The sequence below is a fragment of the Apium graveolens genome, chromosome 3, assembly GCF_009905375.1.
Source record: "Apium graveolens cultivar Ventura chromosome 3, ASM990537v1, whole genome shotgun sequence".
Lineage (NCBI taxonomy): Eukaryota > Viridiplantae > Streptophyta > Magnoliopsida > Apiales > Apiaceae > Apium > Apium graveolens.
In genome coordinates, this window is record NC_133649.1 from 252104182 (window position 1) to 252122176 (window position 17995).

Here is a 17995-nt window from a genome sequence, read left to right on the forward strand (position 1 = left end):
TTTCTGGTTGATCAGCAGCTACAACAGAGAGCTTGGTATGCTTATGTGATCCTTCATTAATTCTATCAAGGTATTCTGAATCTGTAGCTTCCAGAAACATAGCCATCTTCACTTTCCATATGGGATACTCAGAAGGTCTCAGTATGGGAACCCTGATAGTCTCATATCGACTGTGAGTTTCAGTCTTTTGAGTTTCTTCAGTTTTAGTGGGCTTGGTTGGAGTTTGTGCTTCTTCAGACATGATTGTATGGATCTTTACTGTATGTGTGTTAACAGATAAGCTCTGATACCAATTAGTTAGGTCACACAACACTGTAGAAGGGGGTTGAATACAGTGTTAATATAATCAAATCGATTTAACACAAATATGTAACAAAGATCAAGTATATTGAATAAACTCTGTTACAATAAGAACTGTTGTTTTCTCTCAGTGATGAACAAATATCACTAAGAGCTGCTAGGTTACAATGTATAATCTTCTCGATAATGATAACGCATATAGTATAAACCCTAAGTCTATGTTTATATAGTACACAGTTACAAGATAATATCTAATTGATATGAAATACAATTATGTCTCCTAAAATATATCAATCAGATTTCTTCTACAAGTCTTCTAGTCCTCTAACTCTTACCATGCATATCTTCTTTTATTTTAGTCTTTATCTACTGTAAATTAGCTTCCTTCCTTATATGAAAGTCTTTCCGCACTTAAGTTCTGATATGACCTTAAGTTCTGATATTAAGTTCTGACTTCCAGTAAGTCCTGATTTCAGTAAGTCCTGATTTTAGTAAGTCCTGATATATCCTGTTTGTTAAGATCTAAAAACTAAACATGAATCATATTAGACATGACATCTCAAATATATATAACATTCTATAAACAAAGTCAATTACCACCAAACTAAAACACGGTTTCCCCTTCATCACCAACATCCCCAACCTTCTCTGCTATAACTGAGAATATGGGAATGCCAAGTGAGCTAAATGTAATTGAAATAGAATTTCAAATCAATAAAACTTTTCTCTGTGAAGAGTTCTACTCTCCCTAAAATACTGAAAAAAGAAATTGGTTTTTTTACCAACTTCAAAGAACAAAAGACACAAATTTAAGAAATTTATTATGAATTTCTCAACCAAAACAAAATCTAAATGTTATTCTTTGATTGGTTGGAAATTTACTCCTCTGACCAAAACTTATTCTTCCCATTCACAAATTACTTAAACCCCATCACTCGAAGCATGAGCCAAAAATAAAAACAATGGGAAACAAGCAGCAGAACTAAAGAATCACACCCCCCACCTTTTAGAAATGTCACACAAACAGTTCATAGTGAAAAAATCGAGGCACACCCTATCAAGAGACCATATGATGACATACTAAAAAATACTAGGAATACAATCCTTGTTGTTAATTACACAAACACCCACCTAAATAGCATAGGAAGTCAACTAAACCGAATAGAAGACCCGATTCAAAAAACAATAGAATTCCCCAAAAGTATTAATAACCAAGAACCCATATTTAAGCCATACCAAGTTTCTAGACAAAGCCAACAACAAATTCAAACAAATAGACCAGAATTCGTTAAAGCCATCAAAGACCATCTTAGCAAACTTGAAGCTTCCTCTTCCACAACCCAAATAGCTGCTGACAGTGTTTCATCTAAACAACTGAATGTCATACATCATGACTCAGATAAAGATGCTTTCATAAATGAAATACCCCAAGTTCATGACCTCCGACAAATGATTCCAAAATTCACAGCCCCAGATATTGGAGTTGAAAATAGACCTGAAATTTTAACCCAGTCTAAATTCAATTCATCATCTGTTTATAAATGGAATATAGACGGAATGTCTAAATATAACATTCTAAATCATTTGCAACAAATGACCATGGCAGCCAATGCTTATACAACCCAAATAGGAACCCCGGACAAAGCTATAGCTGAATTACTCATAGCAGGATTCTCTGGCCAATTAAAAGGTTGGTGGGACTATCACCTTACCCCTGAAAATAATATTGAAATCCTAAATTCCATTAGGGAAGATGAAGAGGGAAAACCCATTTTAGATGAACAAGGAAACCCTATCCAAGGAGCATTAGCACAACTCATTCTAGTCATAACACACCACTTCATTGGTGACCCTTCTCACCTGAGAGATAAGAATGCTGAGCTTTTACATAATCTCAAATATAAAAAACTTAGTGATTTCCAAAGATATAAAAATACTTTCCTTACCAGAGTCATGCTTAGAGAAGACTCGAACCATGTAAATTGGAAGGAAAATTTATTAGCCGGACTTCCAACCTTACTCGGTGAAAGAGTTAGAACCTCTTTAATAACTGAACACGGAAGCCCGATACCTTACAAAAACCTGACATATGGCCAACTCATAAGCCAGACATAATGAGAAGGCCTAAAGATTTGTCAAGATTTAAAACTCCAAAGACATCTCAAATGGGAAATGAAAAGAAAAAGCAGGAATTAGGTACTTTCTGTCAACAGTTTGACTATAATCCCAACAAAAGCTATTCAAAAACAAAATGTGATGGCGAATGGAAGCCATATCAAAGACCTTATCAGAAAAGGTCTTTCACAAAGTCTAAACATTTCTATAAAAAATCAACAGAGCCGTTCTATAATAAACCTTCCTTTAATAATAACAATAAACCTACCTACAATAAAAAATGTTTCAACAAAAATAGATTTATTAAACCAACCAATAAAGATATCACTTGTTACAAATACGGAAAAAAAGGGACATATATCTAGATTCTGAAGACTTAATAGGAAAATACAAGAGATAAACATAGAAGAAAGCCTATCCAACAAAATCTCGGATTTACTCCTTGAATCTTCCGACTCTAAAACATCTGAAATGTCTGGAAATGATGAACCTCTTCAAATAGATGAGATTGCAATAAGCTCATCTTCCTCTAACAATTCCTCCTCTGAAGACAGACGAATCAACGTCCTAACCAGAAATGAGGAACATTCTCTCGAAATCATAGAAAAGATAATTGATCCCCAAATAAGAAAGAGCTCTTAGAAAAATTACTCGAACGACCAATTGAACCCAAACCAGAACAAAAACCTTCCATTCTCCCATCAACAAAAACTACATATGACTTGACCACAATATTAAAAAAATAAAAACCCAACCAAAAATCCGTTCCAACAATACAAGACCTACACAAAGAAATCAAAGAAATCAAAGAGGAATTAAAAATCCTTAAAGAACAACAAAAGATAGATTCTGAAGCATTAAATGTCTTTCTAGTTCATGAAGTGTAAGAGCAAAATACTGAATAAAAACAACTAAGCAGTTTAAACAATACTCCTGAACAAGATAAAGATTTCTTATATGAATTTGGACAAGTTACCTACCGAAAATATCTCATAAAAGTCAAAGTTGTCTTCTCAGATGACTTTATCTTAGATACCATTACCTTATTCGATACAGGAGCATATTTCAATTTCATTAAAGAAGAAATAACACCAAAAAGATTTCATCAACATACCAACGAAAAATTAACTGCCGCTAATAAATCTAACCTCAATGTAGTTAGTAAGGTTGATGCCTCTATCAATAATAAAACCTTCCAAATTAAGACATCTTTTCTCATAGTTAAAGGAATACAACATCTTATCATATTAGGTACACCTTTCTTCAATTTAATAACCCCTTATACTGTCACCTACGAAGGTATTACTTTCAAAATCCATGACACCAAACTTACCTTCCCATTCCTTGAAAAACCTAAAACAAGGAACCTCAATATAATAAAGGCATATTCTATATATAATAACGAGATAAATGTCATAATACAAGGCAAACAGATACAATTATCGCATCTAAAACAAGACCTTTCCTCTCACAAGATTGAGAAGCAGTTACAAGACCGCTTTATCAAAGAAATAATCTTAAAACTACTAAAACAAATAGAAGTGGAACTATGTTCTGACTTACCAAATGCATTTTGGCATAAAAAACAACATATGGTTGATTTACCTTATGAAAAAGATTTTGATGAGAAGGAAATACCAACAAAAGCGAGACCTATCCAAATGAACTCCGACCTAGAACAACATTGTAGAAAAGAGATCACCGATCTCGAATCCAAAGGAATCATTTCAAAATCTAGATCCCCGTGGTCCTGTGCAACTTTCTATGTAAACAAAAATGCTGAAATTGAGAGAGGGACACCAAGGCTACTTATCAATTATAAGCCTCTAAATAAAGCCTTAAGATGGGTACGATACCCTATACCTAATAAAAAAGATCTTTTACAAAAATTAAGATCTTCGGTAATATTCTCCAAATTTGATTTAAAATCAGGATTTTTGCAGATTCAAATCTACCCAAAAGATAGATATAAAACCGCTTTTACGATCCCATTCGAACAGTATGAATGGAATGTCCTTCCATTTGGAATCAAAACTGCCCCTAGAGAATTCCAAAGAATTATGAATGACATATTCAATGACTATTCTACATTCTGTATAGTATATATTAATGATGTTCTAGTTTTTTCAGAATCTATTGAACAACATTTCAAACACCTTAAAACTTTCTGCCATGTATCTACGAAAAATGGTTTAGTCATATCAAAATCCAAGATTTCACTATTTCAAACTCGTGTACGATTTCTTGGCCACTACATATCAAAAGGAATAGTTACACCAATTGAAAGAGCCCTAATTTTTGCAACAAAATTTCCCGATAAAATCACAGATAAATCCCAACTCCAAAGATTTTTAGGAAGTCTAAACTATGTCCTAGACTTCTATCCAAACATCAATAGGGTAGCCAAGCCCTTACATGACCGCCTTAAAACTAACCCCGTCCCTTGGTCATCTAACATACCGAAATTGTTTAACAAGTAAAAGCTCAGGTTCTAGAAATCCCTTGTCTACACCTTGCTGATCCAAATGCTTCTAAAGTAGTTGAAACAGATGCTTCTGAGTTAGGATACAGCGGTATACTAAAACAAGTAGTCAGTGCTAAAGAAAAAATAGTCCAGTTTACATCTGCACATTGGAATGATTGTCAAAAAAATTATTCTACTATAAAAAAGGAAATACTTTCAATTGTTTTATGTATTACAAAATTTTAGGGTGATTTATTAAATCAAAAATTTCTCCTTAGAGTTGATTGTAAATCTGCAAAAGAGGTTTTACAAAAAGATGTCCAAAATATTGCATCAAAACAAATTTTCGCCAAATGGCAAGCATTATTAAGCATTTTTTATTTTGATATTGAACAAATTAAGGGAGATATGAACTATGTCCCTGATTTCCTGACCCGTGAGTTTTTATAAAACAGATAGTCTCATGCCTCGAAAAGGCAGAGGTGGGGGAAAAACCCCAGCCTTTCCCGGACAACTTTCGGTCACTTAATAAAGCAAAGCGAGTACTTCTTAGGAAAACCAATCACATCCTGGATCAATAAGGTAATTGCAGATGAAGAAGACAATAACTTATTTCTAGCCCTTCAAACCATCAAAACCCATGGCCTCAACATCCAAAATCCCTCAACAGCCTCCCAAAGCTCTTCTAGAAAAATCAACTAAAGTTACCTAACAAAACACTTCTTCCAGCCAACCTACAAATACTCCCTTTCAAACACAAACAGTTAGTTTTCAAAACCCAACCCTCTTAGTTCCTCAGAGACCTATGCCAAAATTAGAAATTGATACCTCAAAAATGCAAAACCAGGAGGTAGTAGTCAGCTAGTCAAACTTTTCAAAATCCAGTTCTGATTACTATACCAAAAGAAAACATCAAAAAATAGTATCAGGTGAAAGAGGATTTAACAATGATGATTCCTCCCTAGAAATTTCAAATATTTTCCCTAAAGGATAGATGTTCAAACCCTAGGATCTATCAAAAAATAATGACTATTATCAAGCCATTCTCTTGTCTACTGAATCGGTCACGTTCAAACATTTTTATAACGCCCAAGATAGAGAACACTCAATACCTTCATACACAACATGTCAAATCCAAAAGGTCATCCACCCAAGTCAATGGGGCCAAGAACTCCACCGTCCAAATTTTTTTCCTTTAAACTTCAAAAGACAATTAAACCACTGCTCCTCATATTCCTACTGGGATTACCAGCAAGCATGGCATAATTCATTCTTTATCCAAAATCAGAAGAATAGTCATTCCTGGTTGTTTTATTTCAACACCAAAATCCAAGTTCAGGAACTCCCTGTTTGGTTCCTTCAATGGTGGGATTTCTTCGGAGCAATTGAAGAAATTCTTACTCCAAATGCATCTGAATGTCTAAAACTGTTCAAAACACACTTTAAACCCACATAATATGAAAGACGTTTTCTTCCTCTTTTAATGTTATGTTCAAATTTCTTTCTTCCATGGGTCTGTTTTTGGGAGTTTAAAATTCATTTCAACTAAATATAGTCCTGTATTGTTCGGTCCTTTAAAGTCAAATGGTAGAGCAATTTCAAAGAAGACCAAAAGATTTCCAAAGAGATCAATTAAAACTGGTTATCAAGTCAAAATTTTATTACCAACAAAGAAGTTACCACTTTCTTTGCCTAAAAATCAAATGCCCAGACATTATTGGCCCAAGCAAAAACCAGAAGCCAATACAAAGAATCCTTACTTCAACTTGCAAATTAAATTTATGATTCCAACGATGACAGCAGTCCGGTTCATTTAGGAGATGACAACGAAGATGACTGTCACGAGATATTTTGCCCTGTAGTTTCCACTGATTGAAATAAAAAAAACCAAAAAAAGAGTCCAAAATACCCCCATAAATTTTATGCAAATTTACATCATTTCATATTGTTTAGTTTTCCTTTATTTTATTATTGTAATCAGTTTGTATAGATACTTTTTTACTCCAAATTATTAGGGGTAAAACGGTAAGAAGTACTTAAAAAAGAGGATATTGTACAACATTTAAATTTTGTATCTAGTTTTTATTATATCGGCATTTCTCAAAAACCTGTAAAATAAGCAGAAGATACAAAAGAAGACAAAGAAGACACTTCCCAATGAGACTAACTCAGCATTATTCAAAAGAAGACAAAGAAGACACAAAAGAAGATTCCCACTGAGACCAACTCAGCATTATTCTCCAAACAAAGCAACTTTCGGTGGAAGAGGAATCATACTCAAAATCCTGTAAAGAAAGCAACCTCCCACTCAGGAAAGCAACCCCTCCACAAGAAAAAGAGGACCTCCCACTCAAGTCAAGCTGTCCACTCAGGAAAGCAGAACTCCACTACAAGAAAAAGAATGATGATGTTTCAAGAATTTAGACTCATCATCCTTCTATAAATAAGAAGAAGAAGAGAGTAATAGACACACTTTAAATTAGGGAGCAGATAATATACACATCTTTTACCAGTGATAGCAGTTTATATTTCCGAAGTTTATTCTCAAGTTTTCTCAAATTATACACAAAGACTAGCAGATTGCTTTCAGTTATATAATCAAAGCGTTTCCAAGTAATTTCAAATCCTATTCTTGTTCATATCATGTTTTAATATTTTGTGTTAATTCTTATGTTTTGTCATGACTTAGTTATATATAATATACATACCATGTCTTAGTCCTACTATATTACTCTCCATACTATTTATATTAATATTTGTTGGTCCTATAGCGTCCTTATATATATATATATATATATATATATATATATATATATATATATCGATTTGAGAACTCTATGAACTTCAAATTGGCTCACAGCTTCTTTACAAGTGAACAAACAAACTACAGAGAAATTCTTAACAGTTACAACTTTTTCTATTTCTCTTCTAAATGTGTTTGCTTAGTTATTTGTTCTACTAGCTGCACTTGGTTTATATATCACCAAGTTCACATGGTAATAAGACAGGATAATAAAACAAAACCTATCAAGTCTAACTCCATGCTACTTCATTACTCTATTCCAGCATCTTTTAATATCTTCATACTAGCATGAAAATGGTAATGCTTCTTTGTTCTCAATTTCCTGCTAAACAGGCTGCCACATTCCTTTTTGCAAACACCCAACGCATGTGACTGTGTTATCACTGTCAATAGATATTTGAATTGATCATCCATCGGTACATTCTTGTTATCCGTCGGGTAGCTTGTTGATCATCCGTCAGGTAGCTTTGTTGATCATCCGTCGGGTAGCTATTTGACACTTGACTCTATTTCACTTATGCATAATTACAAGACATCTTATATTTACAATTAATTAACATATTCTGCATATCTACTAGTAGTCAACATGACTCATATGCTACTACAGAATCTACACAAAAGTGTTTGCATAAATATGCTACAAAACTTATTATTACATAAGCTACTCACTCGATGTATGTCAAATCATCATCCGCCGACACTATATTGAATCATCCGTCGGGACTATAATTGATCATCCGTCGAGTGCTACAAAATTCACTAAGTTAAATCTACTAAGGTATTTTGTATAATATATCATCAAGTTCACAACATATTCCTAACAATAGTCATAGTCCTTGGTTAATTCCAACCATCTTCTCAACCTCATTTGTAGTTACTTAAATTTCGGGAATGGAAGACAACTACAGTTTCTTGAAAACATATGAGCGGGAATGGAAAACTCATTTGAGCATAAGATTACACACTTGAAAGACTGTATGAAATATTGAAAACATATGAGCGGAAAATGCAACAAGATGAGGACATAGAGAAATGGTAAAAGAAAGATAAATCTATAGCTCTTGTTGCGTCAAACAAAGGTGAAAATCAAGTGGAAGTCAAACAGGAATCTGAATACAAGGAAGTTGAGGAAACTAGATCAAAGGCAGTCAAGGGAAAAGGAAAAGTTATGGAAGACAATGGTGATATTTCTTCACAAGATGTACTGGAAGAGCTAGATGATCATATGGCATTTCTGTCCAAGATGTTTGCTAATCTCAAATTCAGAAGGAAGCCTTTCACCAAGCCATTCAAACAAGAGTTCAACTCAAGTAGTAACTTGATGGACAAATCCAAGTTCAAGTGCTACAACTGTGGTATAATTGGACACTTCTTTAATGAATGTAGAAAGCCCAAGATCTCCAAAAATAAAAAGTACTTTGAGCTACTAAGGCAGAAGAAAATGACTTTCATCACAAAAGAAAAGGACCGGGCTGATTGAGATGAATCTGATGAAGACACACAATATGTAAACATAGCTATCATGACCAAGGATGATGGTCTAAAAATAAGCTCAACAAACAATCACGTAATCACAGATCTCTTTATACTATGTAAAAATGAATGCAAAAAAATATTTGCATGTCACTCTTAAATTTCTCAAAAGAAAAATGTTAGAAATAAGAGTTTGAAGGTTTTGTTAATCGATAAAAACATCTTTTCTTTCGTTAATATCTCTTTTGATAAATTAGTTGTTTTAACGTGTGGGATCACAGTGGATTCGGTGCGAACTTCCCTGTGCAGGGTCGCAAAGTCGATTGTGGATAAAATCATTCTCCTTTCTAGAGCAAAATAAGAAGATGGGTGACCAGGAGTTGGTAAACAAAACTTGTTTTCGGGACTTTTTGTTAATCTTTGTACAGCAAAATAAGGGTAATAAGTATTAACATGTTAAGTATTAAAATTTATAAAATTTAAAATATTTTGATTGATGTAGTTGTTGTGAATGTATGAGGGTTTATTATTATAAAGAGGTGTTGACCAATCAAAACAAATCAAAATTATAAACGTTTGTATTTATTGTATACTTATGAACGTAATACAAAAAATCGGAATAAAAAAGCATGCAATTCGAATCCGGTCCCGATAATTTAATAAGCCTTGGAATCTCAAGACAAAAACAAGAGAATCAGATTCCTGGGTTAATTAAACTTCATAAAAGCAAATTTGTGGCTTCTTATGCGCATTTTTTTTTATATTTTTCCGTGCACAGCATTATAGTTGAACCGATTACAAACTTGTTTTTTTTAACTAGTATTTTACAATTTAGTTACTAAAATTTTAAACTTTATGAACATTTTTTGAAATACAGTATGTAGAATGTAATACATGGGGGGTGCCCGCCGTGAACAAACAAGTTCTGACACTTGGCACTTGGAAATACAAAAAAGGGCGAGAAAGTGTAATATATTCGCACTCCAGTCCAGGCTCCAACTGTCACGCTTTCCTGTAGAGTAATTTTATCCCTGCTTGCTAGGATGTACGCGGTTCGGATCGGATCGATTTTTGGGTAAAAGACGAACCAAATCTCAAAGAGTTGTTTCAGAAAATTGTCAACCACAAATACGGTTGTGGTTAACCGCGTCAATTGCGGTTACGAATTTGCGATTATTACGGATCGGTTTGTAGTTCAACCATTTATTTTAAAATAATTAATAGTTTGCAAAAAAAATAATAATTTGGAAGATTAATAAATTCAAATTTAAGTTACGTGTTAAATTTATATTCAAAATAAAATACAAATTCTGTGTGGAGCAAAAATATTAAAAACATACAAAAATATAGATGTGAGATAAAAGAAAAAAGAAAAAGATAAAAATAAATTTACACGTTGATTACATTGTCCATTTATTTTGGTTATATATCTTATAATGATTGTAAATCTTATAAATGAATTCTTAATATTAACCTAAGTTTAATTAATAAATGTGTATACTTATTAATTTAGAAGATTAGTTCCATATGCCCAGTTATATTATATTTGTTTTTTAAAAATTTATTTTGAAATAATTTAATTTGAATAATATATATTAATACAATATTTTTATTACATACTAATGAGAATATAATAAAATATAAAAATAAAAATTTAAAAATTGACATTACCCAAACTATAAATATTGATTATCGACTTTTTATTAAATACAAAAAAAGATAATTAAGATTTGTGTAACTAAAATTAATTTTTAATAAGATAAAATTAGTGAAGAAAATGAAACTATTAAAAAATATTAATTTAATAATATAAAAATGAGAAAGAAAGAGAATGTAAAATGAGTAAGAGAGAAATGAGAAATGTGTAAGAAAGAGAATTAATGGAGATAATAAATGAAAAGAGATAAATTGAAGGTAAATTAAATGAGGAGAGAATCGTTAGTGCAAGATGACATTGGGAAAATTAACCAGGGTTTGACACATAAAATTTGATGATGCAAGTGCTTCAAGCAGAGTTTGACACATCAACTAAATGATGTCAGCAGTATTTTGTTTTAGTATAATGTAGATATAATATCAAGGGCAAAGTTCCACGCCCACGGTTGGCTCCATGTGGATGGGAGCCAACAGAAAAAGGCTTCTGTAATGAAACAATGTGGAAGATTTCCGCTATGATACATTGCGGAAGCTTCCGCAATGAAACAATGCGGAAGACATAGCTATGATGCATTGCGGAAGCCGCATTGATACAATGCGGAAGCATTTTGTTTTGTTTTTTAATTATTTATTTGAATAATATGTGCTTTAAATGTGTTTTTGATTTAAATATATTTATAATTTAAAACAAATATAACATTTATATTTTAAAACAATTAAGTTATTTTTTAAAAATAAAGTACTTAATAAAATTAAAAAAAGTGATTTATCTTGAATTAAACATTCAATAAAATTTAAAAAAAAAAAGAACCACTTTCCTTATTGTAGATGATGTTAATGAATTGATAGATGTTGATAATTATAAATGTAAGAAAAATTGGATATGGATGATGATGATATTGAGTATATGGAAAAAAAGAATATTGATGATGATGATATTGAGTATATGGAAAAAGAGAAATATCATAAAAAAGAAGAGGGAGATTGTAAGGGAAAAGAAAAAATGAATGATTATGTTTTTGTAGAGAAGAGAAAATGAATATAAGTGATGATGATTTTGATGATGATGATGGAGATGATGATATGAGTTTTGACAAAAAAAAGTTACAGTTTTTCAAAATCAAATATGAATAGAGTTGTGCCTTGCGTTGGTATATTTTTTAACACTTTGGATGAAGCCGAAAATTTTTATAGAGATTATGGTAGAAGTGTTGGATTTGAGATTATTATTAGGAGTACTCATAGACATTCACGGGGTAATGGTATCTCCTCTCGTTTGTATATTTGTCGTAAGGGTGGAAGACTAGGTTTTAGTACGAAATTGGATGTTGATGATGAAAGAAAGGAAAAAAGAAGGATTAGAGATGTAATTCCGAGAACAAATTGTAGTGCTCGAATGTGTGTCACTCATAGAATTAAAAATGATAAATGAGAAGTAACTTTGGTTAAATTAGAGTATGATCATGATATGGTAACCTCGGATAAAGTACAATTCATGTAAAGGTCCAAAAATATAAATCCGGTTACCCGAGTATTGCTTGAGTTATTTGATAAATCGGGAATTGAAACCGCTAAAGTGATGATTCATTGGGGAAGTCATGAGTCCTTCCGCAATGATTCATTGCGGAAAGATTGGTTGGCTACGAAATAGACCCCAACCAACCATGGTTGGGGAAGGGCACCCTAATATCAATTACATTTTTGGAAATATATTTTATTATAAAAATATGTTGCGAGTTGCAAGTTGCGGTTGCGGTTTTGTGATTTTCAAGAATTTAAAACCATATTCAAACCGCGAATGATCGATTTTTAAAGTTTAAATCCATAATCAATCCGTGTTTCGCAATTATTCGCAAAATACGATTCGATTGCAAATAGTTGAACGGTTGAATGCATTGCCCTGTACACCCCTGCTACCTGCTACTGCTTTTTACCATTGTACAGTAAAAAAAAAGCGCAACTGCAGGAGTCTAACATTTACATGTGAAGAAATTTAAACAAGTTTGCAAAATTGTTTGACCTAAAATGCCATTCATGGACCAGTTGCTAGTCCGATGCGGGACCATGAACTTTTTTTATGTGGTCTCGGGAGCATCTGTAGGTAATTTCTGCATTCCCAGCTAAAATTGTGTGCTCAAGTCTATGAATTACTTATGTACATCTCATTGATAGCATAACAGAACAATTTTGTTAGAAAATGCAGAATTAACATGCATGATCTTTGAACCCGGACCACGCTAAAATATTACTACTATCACAGAATATATACTACTAAGCTAAAAGAGAGAGAGAGGAATCATATACCCCTAGCAAAAGACCTCTATTAAAAATCAGTGACTCTCACTCTCTCCCATAAATTAAAGCAATTTTTGTCTAATAACTTCTCGGCTTCTTCTCTTTGTCCAAATAGGCTTTTATGATTTATTCCAGTTTTTCTGCACGCTTTCTTAGTAATATCCTACTATGATTTATATGTACGGTCTTTGTAACGTGTGTCCAAGGGCACACAATAAGGATTAACTCCCATGAGTTTGGTGCATTTTTATTGATGGAGTTATTGTAAATGCAAGGGTCCATCAATATTTATGATTAGAGCACCAATCAAAATGCACCAAACTCATGTGAGTTAATGCTTATTGTGTGCCCAAGACCTGCTTATACTTGTTTCTGCAAGTCAAAACAAGAATCAAGTAAATAAGAAACAAGAAACAGAACACTATGTTCTTGAACTACTCAATTTTATTATACATACTACTAGTAATAGTAGTGAGGTGGTACTAAAACTCAATATATATAGAACAAGAGCTTTGCAAAAAGATTCATTTTTTCCTTAAAAGAAAGTAAACAAACATGGGTATTTCACCATTTCGCTTAAGCTTTTATGTTTGTGTTTTAATTTCACTTGCTTATGGAAATGACAATGAGATGAAAGCACTGATGGAAATGAAGAGGAGACTTGACCCAGAAAACAGATATCTGATTTCATGGTCTGGACTGGGCCACCCTTGTGATGGTTCAATGGAAGGTGTGGCTTGTAATGAGAATGCTCAAGTAGCTAACATTTCTTTGCAGGGTAAGGGTCTTTTTGGCAAGCTCTCACCTGCTATTGCTCAACTCAAGAGCTTGACTGGCCTGTATTTACATTACAACTCTTTGTATGGAGAGATACCCAGAGAGATTTTTTCCTTGACTCAGCTCACTGATCTGTATCTTAATATGAATAATTTTTCTGGGAACTTGCATCCTGAGCTTGGAAATGTGGGTGCCTTGCAAGGTTAGTGACCATGATATTTATGTGAATTGATTTTTTTGAACTAATTTTAGATTTGGAGGAAGGGCTGCATTACATTTAATAAAGCGGATGTGTAGTGTTGTCAGTTTTCATAGTCTTGCATGTTTAAGGAAGTACAGTTTTTTCCCTAGCTACTTGCTCCAATAAATCATTTACTTTTTACTTTGACATCTATTTCATAGCACTAATAGCAGCAGTATGCTCTTGCATTAAGATTCCTGTTCAATTAAATTAGATTTTCATTTATCTGTGTACTAGTGTAATGAAGAACAACTCTTCTGCTGTGCCACATTGCAGTTTCGATCTGTAGGTTGCTGACTTTAATTGCTCATCTAAGTGTTGTAATGTGCATTCCATTAGATTTTCATGTCAAAGCTTAAAGTTTACTTTTTTTCCTTCCTAAATATTAGTATATTTTAGTAAAAGCCAATCATATAAATTTAACTTCTTATTATCAACAAGAGAAGAAGCATCACTAAGCTACAATGCTGAAAACTCTTACATGTACTTACATGTTGCTGTCTTCAATTTATCTTTATATGTAGAACACTATTATTGCAGTGTGTTAGTCAAGTCTCAATTTCTCAGTTATTTCATTCATCTTTAACAGCAACATGGTTTTTAATGGATATCTTGTGTTGGACTTATTGGATTAAATTTTTTATATGTGGTTTTGTACCATAGTTTTGCAAGCTTTGTTATAACCAGTTATATGGTAGCATTCCCACACAGCTTGGTTCTCTTCAGAAACTCAGTGTTCTTGCTCTGCAATATAATCAGCTAAGTGGTGCAATTCCTGCAAGTTTTGGGGGACCTTAGAATGTTAGCGAGGCTGGATTTAAGTTATAATAGGCTTTTTGGATCAATTCCTGCAAAGATAGCAGATGCTCCTCTTGAAGTTCTAGATGTTAGTAACAACAATCTGTCCCGGAATAGTACCTCCTGGTAATAATGTTCTTCCACACTATTGTACACGATACTCAATTTTTTTAAGCACTGCAGCTAGTCTAACATTTTTTCTCTTTGTTGGCGGAATAAAGCTTTTAAAGAGATTAGTTGAAGGATTTCAATATGTAAATAATCCTGGATTATGCGGAGCTGGCTTTTCAACCTTAAGAGTTTGCAGTGCTTCTGATCGTCTGAATCCAGATTTTCCTGAGTCCTATGGAGGGGGAACACCTGGTCTCTCAAAAAAAAAATACCGGAGACGGCCAATTTAAATTGAACTGTAGCGAATCACGTTGCTCAAATTCATCGAGAACTCCTCAAGCTTCAATTGCCATTGGTGTGATTGTAACGCTTGTTGCACTGGTAGCTATTGGGGTTATGGCCTTCACTATGTATCATCGCCGGAAACAAAAACTAAGTACTGCTTCTGATCGTTCTGATAGCCGTCTTAGTACAGATAACCGCAAGGAGGTGTATGGGAAGAATGGCTCTCCTCTTATCAGCCTTGAATACTCCATGGTTGGGATCCTCTGGCCGAGGGTCGTCGCTTTGGTGGATTCTCCCATGAAATTTTGCAGAGTTTTAGGTTCAATTTGGAAGAAGTTCAGTCATCTACACAGTACTTTTCCAAGAAAAATTTGTTGGGCAAGAGCAAATTTGCAGCTGCTTATAAAGGAATTCTAAGAGATGGATCAGGTTGTTGCTATAAGACTATAACTAAAACTAGCTGCAAGTCAGAGGAATCCGAGTTCCTGAAAGGACTTAACGTATTGACTTCATTAAGACATGAAAGTTTAGTTAGATTGAGAGGATTCTGTAGCTCAAAGGGCAGGGGTGAGTGTTTTCTTATTTATGATTATGTATCAAATGGAAATGTTGTTGAGCTATATAGATAAACCGGAGGATGGCCAGGTCCTTGAATGGTCTATCAGAGTTTCTATTATCAGCGGTATTGCGAAAGGTTAGTTTTCCGATTTCGTTTCTGATCTTAATATTTTATTGCAATGATAGAGCTTCTAAGGATTATTAGTTCAAAACTAAAAAATGTTTAATTAACTTGCACAGGCTTAGAATACTTGCATGGTACCAAGGTAAACAAACCTGCTCTAGTCCACCAAAACATATCAGCCAGAAATGTTCTACTAGATCAGAGATTCAAACCTTTGCTTTCTGATTCTGGGCTTCACAAGCTTCTTACCGATGACACCGTCTTCTCAGCAGTGAAGGCCAGCCGCCATGGGTTACTTAGCCCCTGAATATGCCACTATTGGCCGCTTCACAGAGAAGAGTGACATCTTCGCGTTTGGAGTGTGTATACAGATCCTTTCTGGCAAACGGAGCATCAACAGTCAACACGAGCTGCCACAGATCATGCGTATTTCATGATTTTATTGATGCAAATATCCATGGGAGGTTCTGTGAGCATGAAGCTGCAAAGCTTGCAAAGCTTGCTTTGCTATGCACCCATGAGTCACCAGAGCAGAGGCCATCAATGGATGCAGTTGTGCAAGAACTTGGTACCCTTGCTAGCTCTTCCTGAATCACATTTCATGTTCCTCAGCCATTACTCGAGATATTATGAATAAGGGCTGTGGTGGAAATCATTAAACTGTCTAACCATTCATTAGTGAAGGACTTTCTATTAGTAGTTGTATTATGCCATTCCCTTTTGCCCAGGGGCAAGTGTATTTGTGAATGTTATTGTTATTGTAGTATTAGACCTTGTTCATTAGCAGTTTGGTAAAATTATTGAGAATTTAGCTGTTTATAACGTTCATCAACCTTTTGTCATGAGAATCAGCGATGTGTATTGATAACTTGTGTGTGCGGACTGGTCCTTCCGATACTGTGTCCGGATCCTTTTTGCGGTTGCTGTATAACTGCCATTGGATGTCTGCAAAACAACACCGAAGGGGGTTTGAGTAACGCGGCGCATCCGGTATGAGAGTAAGAACTCGCTTTGGGAAGACGAAGATAGAGAGGAACGTAAGGTGGTTCTGTGTGTATATTTGTGTGTGAGAAAGCGTAACCCCTAGATCCCTCTCCCTTGGGGTATTTATAGCCCTAATGGTAGAGTTTACGGGTTGGTACTTTTGGATTAGGATCGTTCGTGTCTAGGTAAGTACCATCTTAAGATGCATCAAAGGTGTGTTGACGCGTGTAATGCTTGTCTCAATTGTTGTTTGTTGATAGATGTCATTGTCATGCGTCTAGGTTTGTACTTCACATGCTCCTCCTTGATAGGCTGTGGGATTTGCTTGTGTCTGGGTTGAGATGGACCCGACACCTCACCTGAGTTTGGCTCACATCATGGCTTGGAGGCCATCTTGCTCCTAGGCTGGGTCTGAACCCGACTATGAACGCGAGCCTAGCTCATGTTGGCAGCTTGTTCTTGGGTCGGGTGTGAACCCGACCATGAATGCAAGTCTGTCTCACTCTGGTAGCTTGTTCCCGGGTAGAAAGGGATCCCGGGTCCCGGGTCCACTAGAGCACAGTAGAACGCTAGCCGGGATGTTTATACCCTATCATTTTCCCCCACTACCTTATGCAGATTTTCCGGATAAGGGAGTAGAGTAAGGCTATAGAGTGATTGGTTATCTTGGAGAGAAATTTTGCTGCTTTCTTGCCCCTAATCCGGGTATGGTTTGTATGGACCAGTCCGGATTCAAGTAGAGGAAATAGGTTGTCTTGGGGAAAATTTATGATGTTTTCTTACCCCTAATCGGATATGGTGTGTAAGGACCAATCCAGATTCAAGTGGAGGAAATTGGTTGCCTTGAAAAAATTTTGTTGCTTTCTTGGCCCCAATCCCGGTATGGTTTGTATGGATCAATCTGGATTCAAGTAGGGAAATAGGTAGCCTTGAGGAAATATTTTGCTACTTTCTTACCTTCTAATCCGGGGTGGTTTGTATGGACCAATTCAGATTCAAGTAGAGAAATTA

At 34.4% G+C, this 17995-nt stretch overlaps 1 pseudogene; it reads left to right on the top strand.

The window, feature by feature from the left end:
- The first annotated feature begins 13527 nt into the window (after positions 1-13527).
- LOC141714949 (uncharacterized) lies at positions 13528-16591 on the top strand (annotated as a pseudogene).
- The last annotated feature ends 1404 nt before the right edge of the window (positions 16592-17995 follow it).